The sequence below is a fragment of the Fukomys damarensis genome, unplaced genomic scaffold (assembly GCF_012274545.1).
Source record: "Fukomys damarensis isolate Sample0158 unplaced genomic scaffold, DMR_v1.0_HiC HiC_scaffold_13, whole genome shotgun sequence".
Lineage (NCBI taxonomy): Eukaryota > Metazoa > Chordata > Mammalia > Rodentia > Bathyergidae > Fukomys > Fukomys damarensis.
Genome location: NW_022900925.1, coordinates 26,264,981 through 26,272,023, shown reverse-complemented (window position 1 = coordinate 26,272,023; position 7,043 = coordinate 26,264,981).

The following is a 7,043-nucleotide window of genomic DNA, read 5'->3' as shown; positions in this document are numbered from 1 at the left end:
AAAAAAAAAAAAAAAAAAAAGAATTGATATCCAGTAAACAGATGGATACTAGGAACAGCATGGATCAAGACAGAACTAGAGACCTCAGGGTATTTGAGAGGGTGGCAAAAAGTCCAGTTTATTTGGTGTATAGAATATACATGGGAAAGTAGTAGGTTGAAAATATTGAGATCATATTATGGAAAATTTTGAAACCAACCTATGGATTTTGAAATTATTTTTTTGGAGTATATATAGGTTTGATATAAGGAAATGACATCATTACAGCTTTGAGAGAATTGTGGCAATGATATTAATAAAAAATTCCACTTCTCAGTTTCTGCTGAGTGGGTTATATAGTATCAAGGGAAGCTGGAAGGAAAGAAGGTAGAAAGAACCTTGGAGAAAAGGTGGTAGTTTTAGAGTTTTTCTTTCTCTTTTTTCTTTTTGGTACCAGAGATCGAACTCAGGACTTTGCGCTTGGGAGGCATGCAGTGGCATCAATGAGCTAAATCCCCAGCCCTAGAGTTTTTCTTAAAAGTATGGGAATTTTTCAAATTTAAATGAAATAAGAAAAAAGAAACAAAAATAGAAAGGCAAAGGACATGGTCAGACATTTCATAAAACAAGGAAATGTGAGTTGTCAGTATAACAAGAAAAGATAATAAACTGATTAATAGGAAGATGCCATTCCTTCCATCATATTGTCAACAGTTAATATGCCTGAGAAGTGTTGGTATGGGAGAATAAATGGCTTTAAAATTTTTTCTTCTTTTATTGATGCATATTGGTTGTACAGATGAATGGGTCTTTTCATTTTTGGGGGGGGTACTGGGGATTGAACTCGGGACCTTTCACTTGCGTGTGGGTTTTATTTAGGTGGATTCATATGTGCACATAACATACTTTGAAAATTTCCATTCCTTCATCACCCTTGCCCCACCTCCCCCAAGTTTCACATTTTTGTTGGGCTTTCAATGTGTGTGGGTTTTTTTTTGTTTTGGTACCTGGGATTAAACTCGAGGCCTTGTGCTTGTGAGGCAGATGGAAACACCACTGAGCTAAATGCCTGGCACTGAGAATGCATTTCAAATTTCTCCTATTTTAGAAAATATTTTGATGATATCTAGCAAAGTTGAAAATGTGTCTTTCCGCCACCTGCTCTGTAAGTGCAAGGTCCCAAGTTCGATCCCCGGTTCAAAGAAAAAAAAGAAAAAGAAAATGTGTCTAATCTGTGACCCAGTGAATCTACCTCTAGATATGTCACAGGAACTTGGTTTTTTTTTGGAGGGGGTCTGGTTTTTTTGAGACAGGCTCTCACTATGTAGCCCAGACTGGTCTCGAACTCAGCGATCCTCCTGCCTCAGCCTCCTGAGTGCTGGGATTACAGGTGTGCGCCACCATGCCCGGCTGAGAACTTTTGAGATTATAATAAAATATTTTATTCCTCAAACTTTGACTCATGTAGATTTAACATCAATTGTTAAATATAGCACCTATGAAGATGCTTCAAGAGTTAAAAATTGAGAATAGTTACATATATGTATACTTATCAATAGAGAATGGTTGAACACATTGTAATAGTGTTCTGGTTAAATTCTGTACTGTAGTGCAGGTTATTTTTCAGGCTTCTTGGTACCTACTCCTAAATAAACTTATTCAAAATGTGTTTATGGGGCTGGGGATTTAGCTCAGTGGTTCCACAAACCCCTCGCAAGCTCAAGGTTCCAAGTTCAATCCTGGGTACCAAAGAAAAGGTGTTACTGAGCCCTTGAGATTTCTCATAAATATTCTAATAATAACAGTGCCTCGTTATTACATTAATTTACTTATTTAGGTATTTAAAACTTACGTATGTTCAAACTGTCTACAAGAAATAATAGAATTATGTGGTTAAAAATTTGTAAGGCCAGATAGTAAATATTTTAGACTTTTCAGCCACAATTAATTTTTCTCCTATTATATTACAACCACAGAAAGTACATAATTGAAATATTACTGTGTTCCAATAAAACTTTACTGTTGAGAATTAAGTACAGATTTCTCATAATTTTCATGTCAGAAACTATTTTGATTTATTTTTTACCCCCTGTATTTGATTCCAGAACAGCTTCCTTTCACATTCTTATGTTACTTTAAATGATCATTTCATTTGCAAGAATGAAATGAAATGTCAGATTCCGTGGGACTTTTGCTTTTTATTATTTATTTATTTATTTTTTGTTTTTCATATATAGCAGAGCTGGTGAGACAGCATAATGTAAGGTAAAAATAAATTTAAATTGTAATTTTTGGCTGGGGATTTAGCTTAGTGGTTCCACCACCTTCCTCACAAGTGCAAGGTCCCGAGTTCGATTTCCGGTACCCCCCCAATAAAAATAAATTGTAATTTTTATTCTTCCAAGATTTTCAAAACAGTCTTTACTTGTTAGCTCTCCTTTTAAACTTAAAATGTAAATAAAAAATTCTCATTTGAATGTTTCTTAAAATATTACTTGTCCAGATAAATCCCACATATTTTTCCTACCCTAGCAATAGCTAACTAAAACAGAAAATGAATGGGTTAAACAAAATGTAGCAGCCAGGGATTTAGCTCAGTGGTTCTGCCACCTGCCTTGCAAGTGCAAAAACCCAAAATTGATCCCTGGTACCAACAACAACCACAAAAAACCTAGCCAACATCTTTACCCCCTGCAAAAAAGGAAGGTGACATAAAGCCAGGCATAGTGGCGCCTGCCTGTAATCCTAGCACTTGGGAGGCTGAGGCAGGAGGATCACTGTGAGTTTGAGACCAGCCTGGGCTACACCTCAACTACATAGCCCCTGTCTCAACAAAAAAAGCTGGGTGTGGTGGCACACGCCTTTAATCCCAGCACTCTGGAGGCTTAGACAAGAGGATTGCTGTGAGTTGAGACCAGCCTGAGCTACATAGTGAATTCCAGGTCAGTCTCAACTATATAGTAAGACTCTGTCTCAAAACAAAACAAAACAAAAAAAATTAATTGGAGTCAATGAGGGAGGAGATATTAAAAAAAAAACAAACCCTGTTTACAGAAGTAATGGCAGAAAACTGAAGCAGGGAATAAGAATTTGACATACAGATAACAGGCATACAGAACTCCAATTAGCTATGATTCAAAAAGTGTATACCAAGACACGTAATAATCAAGATTACAGAAATTCAATACAATAACAGTATTAAAAGCTGTTAAAGAAAAAGGGCTGGAGATTTAGTTTAGTGGTGCCACTGCCTGCCTTGCAAGCACAAGGTTCCAAGTTCAATCAGTACAAAAAAGAAAAAATTTGATGAAAAGAAATCACCTACAAAGGAAAGCCCATCAGAATCACAACAGACTTCTCAACACAAACCCTCAAGGAAACTTTGTAGTGAAGTATTTCAAGCCCTAAAGGAAAACAAACTCCAGCCAAGATTGATGTACCCTGCAAAAGTACCTTTCAGAATTTATGGAGAAATAAGATACTTCTGTGAGAGAGAACACCAAAGAAATTCATGATCACCAAACCAAGATAACCACCAAAATGTTCTGAAGTACATTCTAGAAAGACATAATGAGGACTACAACTCCATGAACCCCCACAGGATGAATCTACCAGGCAAGGGAAGCAAATAAACAGGGACAAAAAAGGCAACCAATAACAGGAAAATACCATGACAAGGATAAATCATTACATAACAGTTATAATTATCAATGTAAAAGTTCTCAATTCAATCAAAAGAGACTGGCAGAATGGATCAAGAAGCAACAACATGCTGCATGTAAGAAACATTTAATTCAAAAGATTCATAGACTGAAAGCCAAAAGATAGAAAACAATACTCCATGTGACAGGAAACTGGGAAAAAGCAGGGGTAGATATTTTATTTGCAGACAGTGGATTTCAAGCCAAGACTGCTTATGAGAGATAAGCTTGCTAAGTCCTTGTAAAGGGAACATTCCAAGAAAAAGAGATGAGTTTTTGGGTTTTTTTTCCAGTACTCGGGATTAAACTCAGGAGCTTGCACTTGCCAGGCAGGTGTGGTGCCACTGAGCTACGTCCCTGGCCCTAGGAAGAGAGAATAATCACATATGCGCCACGTACCAGCACAACCAACTATATAAAACAAATATGGACATGAAAAGTTAAATATGCACTAATAAAACTGTAATGGGGGACTTTACTACCCCTGTTACAAATAGGCCAACTCGACAAAAAAATCAACGAAATACCACAATTGAACCAAACTTTTGAGCAAATGGACTTAGTAGATGTCTATAGAGTGTTCCACCCTACAATGTTAGAATATGTATTGTCAGCTGCACATGGGACATCTCCAAAATACACAACACATTAGCTCATAAAACATGCTTAAGTAAATGCAAAGGAAATGAAATTATCCCATGCATATAATCAGACCATAGTGCAATGAAATTGGAAATCAATGACAAAAAAGCAAGAATTTCATTAACATGGAAATTAAATAGCACCCTCCTGAACAACCAATAGGTGAGATATGAAGTTGAATAAATTAGACAGTTTCTATAATTAATAATGCTAGTACAATATATCAGAACTTATGAGACACATGAAAACAGTCCTCCAAGGGAAATTTGTAGCAGTAGATTCCTATATCAAAACAGCACAAATAAGATTGGCTTTCCACATACTGAAGATTAAAACGACCTATATCCTCACCATGCACTAAAATAAAAATGGATCAAAGATTAAATAGTAAAACACTGGATCTGGAAAATAAAATAGGTAGAACTCTTGAAGACACTGGTGTAGACAAAGACTTTATGAACAAAACCCTGATTGCCCTGAATGTATGTATCACAAAAATACAACTGGGATCTCATATTAAAAAGCTTTTGACAGCCCAATTGTCCGTCATTTGGAGACTAGATAAGAAGATGTAGTTTTTCTATAAAATGGAATACTATTCAGCCATAAAGCATGAGAAACTAGAGTCACTCATAGGAAAATGGACGCATGTTGAGGCCATACTCAAGTGAAATAAATAAGACACACATGTAAATACCAAATAGTTTCTCTGGTGTGAAAAACTAAAAGTGTAAATAAGATCCAAATTATATAACTGACAATGTGAAATTGGAAGAAAAGGGCTAAAGGTGTAGGGGAAATGGGAAAGGTAGGGGAAAGGAAATAAAGGAAAAGAAAAAAAAATGAGAAAAGGAAAAAATGGAAGGCTGGGCATGGTGGAGCATACCTGTAATCCCAGCACTCTGGAGGCTGAGGCAGGAGGATTGCTGTGAGTTCAAGACCAGGCTCGGCTACAAAGTGAGTTCCAGGTCAGTCTCAACTACGTAGTGAGACCCTGTCTCAAAAACAAAACAAAACAAAGAAAAGGAAAAAATGGAAACAGTCTTGGGCTGGGGATTTAGCTCAGTGGTTCTGGCTCCTGCCCCAACAAGCACAAGGGCCCAAGTTCAATCCCTGGATTGAAAAAGGAAACAAAATCTTTGTTAATAGGGGAGGCAGGAGGGGTGAAGGGAGGGCAGGGGTATGGGGAAAAAAATGAGAACCAAGATCTGTCATGTAAAGGTACAAGATCCCAATGATAAATGATAAAAAGTACCAATAAACGCAATGTGAGGGGAAAAAAAGCTTTTGCCTAGCAAACAAAAACACTGAGTTCAGACACCCACAGTGTGGAAAAATTTTTGACAGGTATTCCTCAGACAAAGGACTAATATCTAGAATCCATAACTCAAAAAAGCTAGACCCCCCTCAAAGTTAAAGACCTAATCCAAATTGGGCACCTGAAATGAACAGACACTTCTCAGATGTAGAAATAGCGACTATAAATACAAAAAATGCATACATTATAGACTATTTACTAAGTCCATTTGTTCAAAGGTTTGGTTCAGTTCTGGTATTTGTTGATTTTTTTGTCTAGATGACCTACATGTAACAGTGGGGTAGTAAGGTCCATTACAAATATAAATATGAAAAAGCCACTGGTCACTCAAGAGATGCAAATAAAAACGATGAGATTCCATCTCCAGAAAGAATGGTGTTTATCAAAAAATGAACCAATAATGAATGCTGGTGAGGCTGTGAGGGAAGAGGAACCCTTCTCCACTGTTGGGAGTGTAGACTGGTGCAACCACTGTGAAAATCAGTGTGGAGATTCCTCAGAAAATTGAAACTAGGGGTTCCATTTGACCCAACTGTTCCCCTTCTGGATATCTTCCCAAAAGAATGAAAAGCATCATACCATCATGATACATGCACACATATATGTTTATAGCAGCACATTTTGTAATAGCTAAATCTTGGAAACAGCCCAAGTTTTCATCAACTGATGAATGGATAAAGAAGATGTGTTTTTTTAATATAATGGAGTACTGTTCTGCCAGGAAGGATAATCTTGAGACATTTCTAGCAAAATGGATGCACCTTGAGACCATATTTAGTGTAATAAATTGGACATGTGTTAAATACCACATTATTTCTCTGGTTTGAGAAACTGAAAGTGTAAATGAGGACCAAAATGTATAACATATACTGGGAAATGTGAAGAAAATGTTCCAATGAGAAAGGGAACAAGGGAAAGGAAAGAAGGTACAAGAAAAAAAGAATAGAAGGAAAAATTGGAAACAAAGCTTTTGTAAATAAGGAAGGAAAGGGGGAAATGGGAAAAAGCAAGATATTTCTTATACAGGTACAAATTCCCTATGATGTTATTGTGTATATCCGAAATGTACTAATAAATGTTTTACTTCCAAAAAAAAAAACAAGAAAATTACAGCTTCAGGACAGTCATCCAAGATTACACTGCCTTTTCTACCTTCCAAGAATTCTAAAAAGTGGGAGGGAGTTACAAATAACAAGCCTCTAAATGGGCCTGTGCTTTTCCTTAGATACTACAGATTCACAAATCCCACACTTTTATCCTCAAGGAAATTAGATCACCTATCTCCAGTAAAGTGCCTTGTCCCAGACCATGAAGTGCCCCATTCAATGAATGCCTGCAGTCCTTTCAGTGTGTGAATTTTTTTTTTTCCCCGTACTAGGGATTGAACTCCGGACCTTGTGCTT